At 40.6% G+C, this 13,758-nt stretch overlaps 1 protein-coding gene across 6 annotated transcripts in view; it reads left to right on the top strand.

Moving 5' to 3' along the window:
- LOC137291074 (axotactin-like) overlaps positions 1–13,758 on the top strand; it is a 175,883-nt gene that overhangs the window by 130,153 nt on the left and 31,972 nt on the right. The gene's annotated exons all lie outside the window — the stretch shown is intronic.

Below are 13,758 nucleotides of genomic sequence, written 5' to 3'. Positions count from 1 at the left end.
TAAAAGCGTTCACATGTTATGCAAGGGACCTGGGTTTGATTCCCCACATGGGTACAATGCGTGAAGCCCATTTCTGGACCCCATGTAGTGATATTGCTGGAATATTGCTAAACTCGCTTACTAAAGTCACACTGTCTTGAATAATACATTGTCCTTGTTTAAAGGGTACTTAAAGGTAGAGGACTTCGAAAGATTTGCTTGTCACAACAGGCTTGCTGACTTTGTTGACTGGGTTGATGCCCATGCTGTTGATCACTGGATTGTCCGGACCAGACTTGATTATTTACAGACCGCCACAATGGAATATTGCTGAATGTGGCATTAAGCAATAACCAAACAAATCCTGACACAACCCATCACTGGTTTACTATTGGTTATGGTAGCTGTAGCAGATACTACATTATCATACATGTTCATACAAAGGACCGGTGAAGGTCCCGGGGTAGAATAGACCTTCAGTAGCCCATGCTTGCCATAAAGGGCGATCACTGGATTGTCTGGTCCTGGCCTCCTCCATATGGCTGGAACATTGTTGAGTGTGGCGTAAAACTAACTCACTCATTCACTCACTGATCATGCAAAGAAAGTGAAATCAATAGTTTCAGACTATTTATTTCAAAAGATCTTCCATGTCACAGCCTGTTAACCTTTAGCCTGCTTGATGAAGCATGAACTATATTATCATCCTTACTGTTCTTTGATATTTGCCATAGTTCAAGATCATTACCTTTAAGAAAAACATTATAAAAAACATTCTAAAATAAAATTCTCATGTCCCTTGAAAACATCGCTGTTTTCAAGCAATGTTTCACTCTCAAAAGATTCTGGGAATAATTATTGAAAATTCTTTCTTTGAAATGAACGAGCAAGCAAGACTTTGTAAACCCAGCTGGTCAAAGAGTACTGTCGTAGTCCATCATGGTCTTGTTGTGTTATGGATGAAATTAGCTTCTCTTTCCTACACATGAAATAACCACCAGCGACAACATTCTGAAGTAGTGGAGCTGTCAATCAATACAGGAAATGGATTATCCCTTACTGCATGAAGGAAGAGCAGTGCTTGCAAAGAACCATTTTGTATTGAATTCATTTCGGGAGAAGTATCAAAAGTTTTGATTGATTAAATTCAAAGGATGTGCAATGGTGGTTCATGAGAAGTCCCAAAATGAAGGATGTTTTGTGAGAAATCTTTAAATGGAGGCCATTTTGAAGACATGATGCTGACTGAACTTTACTACTGTATGTCAGAATAGTGTTAATAGTTATGGATGATCTCATCCATCCAGCAATTCTTTTCATTCACAATTGATGTGTGTTCTAAGTGCAAGTATCATTTGAACAATGCGAAAATGAAATATATTTTTCAGTTGATTGTGGAATGAGAGTGTAACAATGCTAGCATCATTAATAACTCATTTGGCAAGACTTCCTTTTATTTTTCCAACTTTCACGAGATCAAAGACAGCAGGGCGTTAATTATTTCAGTTTGGTGTGGAAGGTGAGTGTTCTGCTTATGTGTTACATTATTCCCTGAAACCAGAAAGTTCTTGAATCAAGGAAATAATGTGAGTAAGGCCAAGGTGACAAAGACTTTTGAATTCTTCAAAGAAGGTACATGCTGAGAATTTAAGCCTTCTTTTGTGGATGAGTGATTGTGAAGGTTTGTGTTCTTTAAATTGCCATATGAACAAGTATTTTAGTAAAATGAAGATGCATGTATTTGATGGGAAGGGGAAATTTGAATTTGCGGGGTGGTTGTATCATTGTCCTCAACTTGTTGATAGCAGCCAAAATATTAACAGCTGTATAAGCTTTGTGCCATGAAGCTTGCATGGTTTTGTAGCTGGTTGGTGATACTCAGTCACTCCACAAAGCTTTTGCAGAGCTGAGATGATCATAAATCTGTACTAAAGTATGAGGGCTATAATCACATTGCTATGACCACTCTGTGGAAGGAGGCCCAGGGCAGACGGCAATGATCACGTTGCTATGACCACTCTGTGGAAGGAGGCCCAGGGCAGACAGCAATGCGTTTGCATGCACACAAGTTCATCATTTTGAATGAATGTAGAACTAGTTTCAAATATATATTTTCTGCTTCATGTTGCCATTTCTTCTGATAGTCCATGTCAAAGTAAGCCAAAGTTGTGGTGAAATAGTAAGAAAGAAAAATGCCAAATATGTTTTACTGGTTTTAGTGAAGAAAATTTCATTTTCTTTAATGAACCAAGACCAAATTTCAGGTAAAATGTTCTCCTTCATGTTCAAGCCATTTCACCTGATAGTCCATGCCACAGTTACCCAAAGCTTTGGTGAAATATTTCAACAGAAAACTGCCACATAACTCTGACCGTTGCTAGTGGTTTAATGCTTGCCCAGTCATCAAGTTATCTTTGTCTTTGAAGGGCTGGTCAGTGATGTCCAGACAGTCGTCCAGACAAACCCATTTGATTGGTCAAACTGTTGACCACTGAATGCACTGGTCAAGAGGCATTGTGCAGGAGGTTATAAATTGTTTTAATTAGAGATGAAAACGATCATTATTCCCTACTCCTAGGGGAAGACTGGAGAGAAGATGTGGTTCTACTTTTGATATTCTGGTGTCCTTAATCAGCCATTTGTTACTGGATGTTGATGAGAATCTCATTGCTAATGGACATTTTTACGGCTGTGGGGACGCTCCTGATTCAAGGATGGGGATCTTGATTTGCTCATCAATTTTACACAAACTTACTGCAGGTTTAGAAACGAGCATTCTTATCATGCAAACCAAAGGCCCAATTATTAAGACATACTCGAGACATGATGAAGGCAAGTAGTTTTAGAAACTTTCCCAAGGTATATCATCATAAAGAGCAGTTCATAAAATGAGTTTCTGCGTCTGCTTGTGATGATTTATTATTTTGATTAGACATTAGGACTCTGACTATTGGTGAATCCATGGATGTGCCAATGTGTCTGTTATATATGAACTGAAATGGTCTTTCGTTTTAACCTGCTGCAACTTTGAAGGATTGACATTCCAAGGGAATGACAAGTTAGATTAGGTCCATACTAATCTATACTTCTTGTCAGCCTGGTGATTTAGATGATTGCATATCTTAATATTTCTATGGCAATGGGACATTTCTTGTATCATTCACTTGCTTTTCTTGTCCTCGGTAATATTTCACAGATCAGTCTTAGTGCTAAGGTCATTGTAACCTGCAGTGTTATAGTTGCACAGCGGCACGGCTGGCAATGGGACATTTCTCGTATCAGCTGCTTACTTTTCTGGTGCTGGGTTCCGTTTTACACATCAATCTCAGTGCTAAGGTCATTGTAACCTGCAGTGTTATAGTTGTACAGCGGCACGGCTGGCAATGGGACATTTCTCGTATCAGCCGCTTACTTTTCTGGTGCTGGGTTCCGTTTTACACATCAATCTCAGTGCTAAGGTCATTGTAACTTGCAGTGTTATAGTTGTACAGCGGCACGGCTGGCAATGGGACATTTCTCGTATCAGCCGCTTACTTTTCTGGTGCTGGGTTCCGTTTTACACATCAATCTCAGTGCTAAGGTCATTGTAACTTGCAGTGTTATAGTTGTACAGCGGCACGGCTGGCAATGGGACATTTCTCGTATCAGCCGCTTACTTTTCTGGTGCTGGGTTCCGTTTTACACATCAATCTCAGTGCTAAGGTCATTGTAACCTGCAGTATTATAGTTGTACAGCGGCACGGCTGGCAATGGGACATTTCTCGTATCAGCCGCTTACTTTTCTGGTGCTGGGTTCCGTTTTACACATCAATCTCAGTGCTAAGGTCATTGTAACTTGCAGTGTTATAGTTGTACAGCGGCACGGCTGGCAATGGGACATTTCTCGTATCAGCTGCTTACTTTTCTGGTGCTGGGTTCCGTTTTACACATCAATCTCAGTGCTAAGGTCATTGTAACTTGCAGTGTTATAGTTGTACAGCGGCACGGCTGGCAATGGGACATTTCTCGTATCAGCCGCTTACTTTTCTGGTGCTGGGTTCCGTTTTACACATCAATCTCAGTGCTAAGGTCATTGTAACTTGCAGTGTTATAGTTGTACAGCGGCACGGCTGGCAATGGGACATTTCTCGTATCAGCTGCTTACTTTTCTGGTGCTGGGTTCCGTTTTACACATCAATCTCAGTGCTAAGGTCATTGTAACTTGCAGTGTTATAGTTGTACAGCGGCACGGCTGGCAATGGGACATTTCTCGTATCAGCCGCTTACTTTTCTGGTGCTGGGTTCCGTTTTACACATCAATCTCAGTGCTAAGGTCACTGTAACTTGCAGTGTTATGGTTGTACAGCGGCACGGCTGGCAATGGGACATTTCTCGTATCAGCCGCTTACTTTTCTGGTGCTGGGTTCCGTTTTACACATCAATCTCAGTGCTAAGGTCATTGTAACTTGCAGTGTTATGGTTGTACAGCCTTACCAATGGCAATGGGACATTTCTACTTAAATAGCCACCTTTGTGTCTGTTGCTGGGTTCCGTTTTTTTGCATCAATCTCAGCACTAAGGTTGTATGACACCGATGACAATGGGATATTTCTTGTATCAGCCACTTGCTTGTCTTGTCCCCGGTGCCAGTTTACAGATCAATCTAAGTGCTAAGATCATTGTAACCTGCAGTATTATAGTTGTACAGCGGCACGGCTGGCAATGGGACATTTCTCGTATCAGCCACTTGCTTTTCTGGTACTGGGTTCCGTTTTACACATCAGTCTTGGTGCTAAGGTCACTGTAACTTGTAGTGGTGTTGATTTGTTCAATAGTACCCTGGCTCAGTTGTTTACTGACCTGATGCACTGGGCATGTAAGCATCTCTTGAACTTTCCTCTACAGGAAATTTCCTAAATTTCTCTTGAATCAAATTCAGACTAATCAACCTTGCTGGAAAAAGGTTTTAAATGTGTTTACATTTTCTGTTTCAATATCTAGGTGATTATGTTTTGATTTGATTGGGCAGAGTGAAACATAATTATAGAAGTGAATTGATTTTGATCAGCTGTGCTGCATCTTTCATGTGCAAAATTTCGGAATTCATGTGAGCCTATTGTTCATTTATTGAAACTCGGGGTGAGTTCTTTAGCCTTGAGATGTCCACAAAGTTTGGATGCCCTACTCCAAACAGTAATTGCATTTCGATCCCAATTACAAAAAAAGGCATCTTGAATTTCTCAAATTAGTTCCAGAACTTGGCCAGGAGTGCATTAAGGGGTTGAAAATGACAATGCATAATTATCTGTTCCGGATGACATGCCCAAGAGTTAATTTATTCACAGCCTTTGTGCTGTAACATTCTGGGCGAGATTTTTGGTGGCTCTGAGCTTCCAATAACTCCCACGATGTTGTAAATACGTCAGGAGAAGGCTGGTTCATACCTAAGGGATCGTTTTTGAAGAATATAGAGAGACTTCAAGGGAACATGATATCAATTTATGACCTGAACAATGGAGGTTTGGATTGACAATAACCGTTATCAGTTGGAAGATGATCAATAGTTCATCCGTCGTCACTTTGCTGATGAAGTGTACATGGATATTCATGTAGACCTGGGTTTCATTGCTGTGTGCTGACATTATTGATTTCATGGGTTACTGAACTCTGTGGCTACTTTTCTTGGGAGTGTCTTGCACCAGGGCCTCGTTTTGTAAGTTGTTCATGCTAGTGCTATAGTAGCTCTTATACACTGATATTGACTTACATAAGTTATAAGTTTGCTCTCGGATATTGGAAATATGTTAAAGTAGAGTTATACCAAACTCACTCATCTTCCCGTGCATTTACCCACACACTCACTCACTCATCTGCCCACCTACCAACTCACTCACCCATCCACCCATCAAACCACTTGGTCACCCACCCACCTGTCCATCCACCAACTCACCCACCCATTAAACCTCTTACACACTCACCCACCAATTAATCCACTCTCTCACCCACCCATACACCCACCAACTCACCCGTCCACCCATCACACCACCCACTCACCCATACCCACTCACACAATCTGTCACTCATCTGGTCGCTCTCTTTCCCCGCTTATCATGCTTTAGTAGGGAAGAATACATTCAAAACCTACATTAACCCAAACTGATACAATCATCCACACATGCATGCATCTTGGTACATAAATACAGTATCCATGCTAAGCCCCATCTTTAAACCACAGCATGAACCATAGTGTGAACCACAGTGTGAGCCAAAGCATGAACCACAGCATGGACCACAGCGCAACCACAGAGTGAACCACAGTGTGAACCACATCAGAGCTGTTTCATCCCAACTAGAGTCTTTGAAGGCTGAGTCAGTCATGACACCAAGGACAGTTACATACAGGATCCTATCTGACTATACCATGATAAACTCAATTATGGTCCACTTCTGTAGCAAGGTGTAATGAAACCTGTCTATAATCCTGATTGATTAAACCATATAAACAGACAGCATTCAGCTGAGGCCTGGTGGTGAACAGTCTCCAGAGCATCAGTGTCTGAGCACATCATGTGGGTCACTGTGGCCCTGAGATTCCAATAGACAGAGATTTATAGTCTGTGGAATAATGTTCCAGTAAGAAGATGCCACACAGTGCTGACAGGCTGACATAAGGAGATGAAGTACGCTCGGTCTCTGTCATTCACTGACGTGTTTGTTGCTAAGAAGACATACAGGCTCATTTTCTGTTTTCAATGTATACTCAGGGTCATAATATGAGGTACTTCCTGAGATCTGGAGACATTATGGCTTTGACACTTTAGATGAATATTCTTCTGTTGGTCATCGGTACCTTTAGCAGAAGATGATATTGGATGCTGTTAAATTTTCAAGTCATTAATATATCCTTTGAATTTAGGGGCAGTGAGGTAACCTATAGCTAGTGGCTAAAGCATTTGCTGGTCATGCGAAAGACCAGGGTTCTATTCCAACATGGGTGCAATATATCAAGCTCATTTCTGGTGTCCCCAACAGTGGAAATGCCAAATGTGGCCTAAAACTAAACTCACTCCTTTGAATTAAAGTATGACAGAATTGTTGACTAAAAAGTCATTTAAACCTTAACTTAAACTAAACTAGAGTCTCACCAGCTTGGTGTACCTGGAACTCCCTCAGTCCAGGTATCTACACTTGGTCATACCAGGGACATTACATTGCCATTACTTGTTGCCAGTGCATCTCAATGTAACTAAATATGTTTACTAAGGCAAACTGACCATCAGAAGTCCTTGACATGACCAGTCAAGTGCCGTGACCAATCTCCTCTGAAGGTCATTTGCAGAAGGTCAGGGCAAGACAATAAGGAATATTGTGGTCAGTAATAACACCCCAGGTTTCACTTCAGGAAGCCTTCAAACTAGGGCCACTCAAAACTGATTATCAGATTTCACCCTGAATTGCCCCAAAGGTTAGGCAAAGCATTGTAAAAACCCAAAAAATTCTTTTTAAGTAATGGTTGAAGTCATCTGCTAAACACACAACAGTTATGTTTTGTGAGGCTTTAAACATAGCAGTTTAGATGACAAAGATGGAAAGGAACATGTTTTTTGACGGTTCCACTGAGTTAGGAAACAAGATAAGGGATCTCACTAAGTATATGAAGCTATCTGATTCTTAATGACTTGGTCATGATGATGTTGCTAAGTTACAATTGATGCAAACTTGTCCGAAATAGAGGAGTGGGAGGACATGTTCAGCCTTATCCAGAATAGCCAGTGTCTTCAATCATTTTATGTGTGGTCCATTCCTGGTTTTTACCACTTTTGCCCTTAATTAGTACCAAGTGGTATTTGTTTTGACATGTACCTGTTGTAGACATTTTGTACCACCAAATGATAACAGAAATTAGTATCTAATGTAAGTGAACAAGTACAGGAACAGCAGTTGGTTCATCTGTAGGCACTAGGGACAAGAATACCTTCTGAGAAGACTTCTCGTTTGATACAAGACTACAATCTTAGGCACTGTTTGTGCTGCCATATAGCTCAAATATTGCTGAGTGCAGTGTGAAACTAAACAGACACTGTTTGGTACAAGAATGCAGTCTGTGACTGTTCGGAACAAGAATGCAGTCGGAGACACAGTTTGGTACAAGAATATAATCTCAGACAATTTGATATAGAAAATACTCTTAGACTGTTTGGGACAAGAATACAATCTTAGACTCTGTTTTGTACAAGACCACAATCTTGGACACTCTTTGGGACAAGAATACAATCTTAGACACTGTTAAGTACAAGAGTACTATCTTAGACACTATTTGGGACAATAATACTGTCTTTGACAATGTTTGGGACAAAAATACAGTCTTAGACACCATTTTTGGTACAGGAGTACAATCATAGACACGGTTTGGCGCTGAGGCAGACAGGGATGAAAAATTAATTTATTTTGGCCTAATGGTGTCTGACCACAAAGTCACTGCTTTGAGCTAGGCACACTCCACTCAACACAGGCACTGTGTTCCACGCTAAGTATCTGTCGTCACCTCCTTAATATCTCCTCACTTAGGCTGGTTATTGATCACAGCTTCTTGTAGACAAGGGGAGGATTTGTCAAAATCAGATGTTTATCGGATGGGTACTTCCATTTTTGAAGTGTCAAAGAATGGGTTCAAAGGTTGGACATCATCAATCCTGGGCTTGTTGAGGCTTGACCTTGACCTTGACTTTATGACACAAGTGGCTTGAAATGATGGATGAAGATGTCAGGAAGCAAGTTTCCACATTTATAGTAAATTGTGAATGAAACGATAAGGTTTTGAAGCTGTTCGTCTAATTCCATTTTGAAGATCCAGGTTACACTTGATCTTCAGCAACCCATACTTATCATAAGATTGCGGTGAGGGGGGTCATGCTTGTGGAATTGGTTGGCTTGTCATTGTATTCCAATTATGTATATAGGTGCTCATGATTTCAGTCACTGGATTGTCTGTAGTAGACTTGATTATTTACAAACCACCATCATACCACTGTAGAACTGCCCAGTGCAAGATTCAAACAATAAACAAAGGTGGACAAATGTGAAATCTATTTCAATCACCCGAATGTGTGTGGTTCATTCTTTGAAAAATAAAACAAAAGCCTGGGAACACTGTGTAGTTTTTTCTTTGGGTAGATAATCTGCCCATGTCTTGCCTCCATCTTGTCTTGGTTCATGTCTTGTTGATCACTCCATGCTTGTTGAAAGTAATTCAATATATGTGTATTTGCTACTTCAGTTGTTCTGGTCAAGATGAATGACTCTGGAGAGCAATCAGTTATTCGGTGGAAGACCTTTTATGACTGATTAACTGAAATATTTGGCTTTCAAGGATGTCTGTCCTGTAAACAGAAGGCAAATTGATTTCTGACCAGTGCTGTTATGTATCAGAACTATCTCATCAACTTGAATATGAGAGAAAGTATCCATCCCTTAGCTGTAATTACCTGTATAGAGTTGCAGCCCACTACATGCCAGTGGTGTTGGGGGTCAGCTTTCAGATGATAATGGTTTGTTGTCAGGATGATAGGATGCATGTTGGTTTCACCAAAAGTGATTCACATCTTGCAGGGGTGCAGAAGATCAGTGTTTTAACAGCTGGACATCAACAAAAAGTATGTCCAGTAGCCCATGGATAACCATAATGATTTAAGTACTCCTTTAGTGAAATATTTATATCAGTTATTGTGACTTCTTTGAGAGGCATTTAGAAGTTAGATTAGTAAGGAAGGATAACTATAGATGAATAAACAACCTCTTTATTGCTGTGAGAGCGACATTTCATTGTTGGTTCGAATACTAAGTCTTGCTTGATAACAGTGTTAGAATCTACACCGAAACGTTCCTCTCACAGCAGTTAAGTTGTTCATCCATATATTGATGTCCTTCCTGACAACTACTTTTCATAGATTTGAAAAAGTGTTTAAATTTGAAGAGTGCTTGATTGTGTAATTCCTTCTGTTTTTGATGATGCTTTAGGAATGATTAGTTTATTATAATACAAGGTAGGTAGCTGAGTGCACGAAGTGAGAATTTGACAAGTTGTACATGTTTCTGATTCATCGAACAGGATGTTTTTTGTATGACTATGACCTGTCTATACATGTATCATTATTTGTGGTGGTAAAAAACATTAGCATATATGAAACATCTGTTAATGTCAAAAACTGAAATGCATGATTGTAAATAGATTGATTGTGCTGCAAAAAGAAACTTGTCACCCAAGTAGACCTATGATTTGTCACTCCATACAGTAAATGCCCAAGGACATGTATTCACAATGTTAAGATGTAGGCTTTCTTCCACAAGAGGAAGACGTGCATGTAACTGAACTCAAGTTACTCGCTCACCTCGGTCAAGAATTTACCAGTGTTGCAGAACTACTTTTTGTCAACTGTTTAACAAGAATGGTGGAAGCAAATGGTTACTTTCAAGATGACACAACATGACAGCTGAAATACTTTCAAAATCTAAGTCACTCTGTCAGAGTTCCAAATCTCAGATATATATTTTACTGCTTGAATGTCTGTGTGTGGCTGTTGATCTGTCGCATTGTGATGTTTGCCAGACTTCAAAAGGGTCTGTACTGTGTCAGACGAGATAGCTTGCTGGAAAATGCTTTGAAGATGTTGAATTGAGTACTGAATCATCAAAATTCTCCACAACTGAATGATTGTCCATTTGATGTATGTATGGTAATAAACATGGTGTGATACATTGTATGATGTAGAAGCTTTATGTTATTAGCTTATCATGGAATCAAAGGGATGATATGCTATTGCAACAATCAGGATTTTGGTGTCATTTTGAAACTCTTATGATTTTATGTCGTAAGTCCCTAATGTGGCTACTTGCAGTCCTGTGCACAGCAGGCACAGCACAAATCATGTCAAGTTAAGCAATGTTGATAATGAAGAGTAGCTGTACGGATTGTTCGTCAGTTTGACTTCTGAAAGCTTCCCCCTTCTGAATTAATTCAGCAATGTTGAATCTCTTTTGGTGCTCAAAACATGCTGCTTGTAGCCTAGCAGTCATACAACTGGGCCCTAGTTGCATGAGATGATAATATGGGAGTTAATCAAGTGCTGGGAAAGGCAGTGTATGTTGTATACTCTCTAGGGAGCTGAGAATGAGAATCCATTGACCAGATAATAAAGTTAATGCTTGCACATAGTGTATAAGGGCTGGGGCAAAAGTACATACATAATTGCTGCTGTTGCTACTACTACTGCTGCTGCTGCTACTGCTGCAACTGCTACCGCTACCACTACCACTACCACTACTATTCATGCTGCTGTTACTACTGCTGCTGCTGCTGCTGCTGCTGCTACCACTACCACTTACTGCTATTGCTGCTACCACTACCACTTACTGCTATTGCTGCTACCACTACCACTTACTGCTATTGCTGCTACCACTACCACTTACTGCTATTGCTGCTACCACTACCCCTTACTGCTATTGCTGCTACCACTACCCCTTACTGCTATTGCTGCTACCACTACCCCTTACTGCAATTGCTGCTACCACTACCACTTACTGCTATTGCTGCTACCACTACCCCTTACTGCTATTGCTGCTACCACTACTAGTACTAATATCAGTAACCGCTTATACTGCCCCATTTCTACGACAGATATCAGACAAATCGTGGAATTCATGTCCAGCATTGGATGGATGGTTGTACCATTTGATGATAATGATGTATCATTTACCGTTTATAAGAATTTTGTTTGATCCAGCAGAATAAAGGGCAAGTGATGTTCCTGACTGAATGTGAAATTGGCCGGACGTTTCACCAAGGGTCAGAGACATAAGCATTGTATTAAGTGAGAGTTGTTAAAAGTGGAGTTTGATGAGCAGGATGTGAGTATTTGAAACTGATAACCTTGTGTATAGACTGTCCTTGTGAGACCTGCTGTACATGGAGTCAGTGATCCTCGATGAATGGAGGTGATTCATGGAAGAAGGAAGTCCTGGATCTGCTGTTAGTTTCAGGCAATCAAGGTTTGGATCACAAATGGTCATAGTAGAACTCATTGAGTGAATGGATGGATTGGTCAGATGTATGAGTTGGTTGAGGTCGAGCTAAGTTGGAGGGGTTTGGGATGGATTATGTGTGTGGCTGAGGTCAGAAGGGTGAAGACGGTAGGGTTGGGAGAGGGGAGGAGACAAATGGGATATATTTGTGGGAATGAGGTTGGAAGGGGAGTTCATATATATGTGGGATGAGGTTGGAAGGGGAGTTCATATATATGTGGGATGAGGTTGGAAGGGGAGTTCATATATATGTGGGATGAGGTTGGAAGGGGAGTTCATATATATGTGGGATGAGGTTGGAAGGGGAGTTCATATATATGTGGGATGAGGTTGGAAGGGGAGTTCATATATATGCGGGATGAGGTTGGATGGCATGAGGGATTTGGATGGGTGATGGGTGTATGAGTGGGTGGAGGTCAGAAGGGTGGAGGGGTTTGGGTGACGATGGTGTGCATTTAAGATGTGAAGGAAGCCCTTCTGCACCTTTATTCAGATATTGTTGCATATACATTCATCTCCATGCATTAGTAGCCATCTCATCTATTAAAACACAAATAGAAAACATAATGTCTGTAGCCATGTTAAACAAGCCCATAATCTAAACCATCACCATCTGCAACTACAACCACCTCCCGCCTCCCCGCCTCAACCAGGATGTAAAACACAGTCGTCACCCACGCCAGATCAAGACTTCAGAGAAGCCCTCTTCCACTAATGACAAATAAAAAGGAAGGAGTGTAATATGAGGAGGGAATGAGCCAAGACTTACTGTAATAATGAGAGTCAGAACATAGAGGTTAATAAGAAACATGAAGACGTCAGTCTTCTGCAGCAGAGTTTTGGACACATCAAACAGTCAGGAGCTGGGTGATGCACAGTACAAACAAGATGGTTGCCTCTTTAATACTCCCATACTCTCTGTGGCAAGGCCAGGATGTTGCTTGCTAAGTCTTTCCGGATTGCTGACTGAACACAAGACCAGGGTGTTAAAAATATATGTGGAAGAATTATAAGACAGTGTTTATATAAATCTTGATAGACTAACGTTTAGTTTCTGAATATATGTAATTTGTAATTTGTAATATGTAATATATGTCAATGGGAAAAAACAATAATTACTTTCAAATTGAGAAGAAGCCGAAGTGAGAGGGGTAATTCTTAGCATGAGGAAATCTAAACTTGTTTCCTCTAGGCTTGAGCAATGCAGAAAGGGCTTGGAATAAGGGTGTGAGTATTGTTTTATAACACCTTTAGCAATATCCCAGCAATATTACACCAGGTGGACACCAGAATTTCACTCTTTGTACTGTCGTGTGGAATGGAATCTGGGTTTTTGGTGTTACAAGCAAACGCTTTGACCGCTGGACTACCCCAACACCACCCTATGGAAGAGAAAATAATGTAGTTGATGGTCTGTGAGACAGACTGTAATCTTCATAGTTGCAGATATTTTTGTTGAAATTCAGGGTCTTCAGTTAGTTTCATTTGTATTTTTAATGTGCTACTGCTTAAACATTTTGAAAAGTTTATAGCCATTTGTTTTTGAAACCATAAGTTATTGGCCAATCAGATTTTGAAAGTGGATGATGTAAAGTCAGGTTTGAGGACACCATAATGTCATCTGCTGCTCCAGGGTATCACTGTCTGCAGCAGACGGCTGATAAAATCTGTATCGCTTTGGGGAATTACAGTGGTTTGACTCTTGGCTTGCAGCAGGAATTA

This window comes from Haliotis asinina, chromosome 7 (assembly GCF_037392515.1).
Source record: "Haliotis asinina isolate JCU_RB_2024 chromosome 7, JCU_Hal_asi_v2, whole genome shotgun sequence".
NCBI classification, from domain to species: domain Eukaryota; kingdom Metazoa; phylum Mollusca; class Gastropoda; order Lepetellida; family Haliotidae; genus Haliotis; species Haliotis asinina.
Note: the sequence above shows the minus strand (reverse complement) of the source record. Positions and strands in the feature narration are given on the sequence as shown.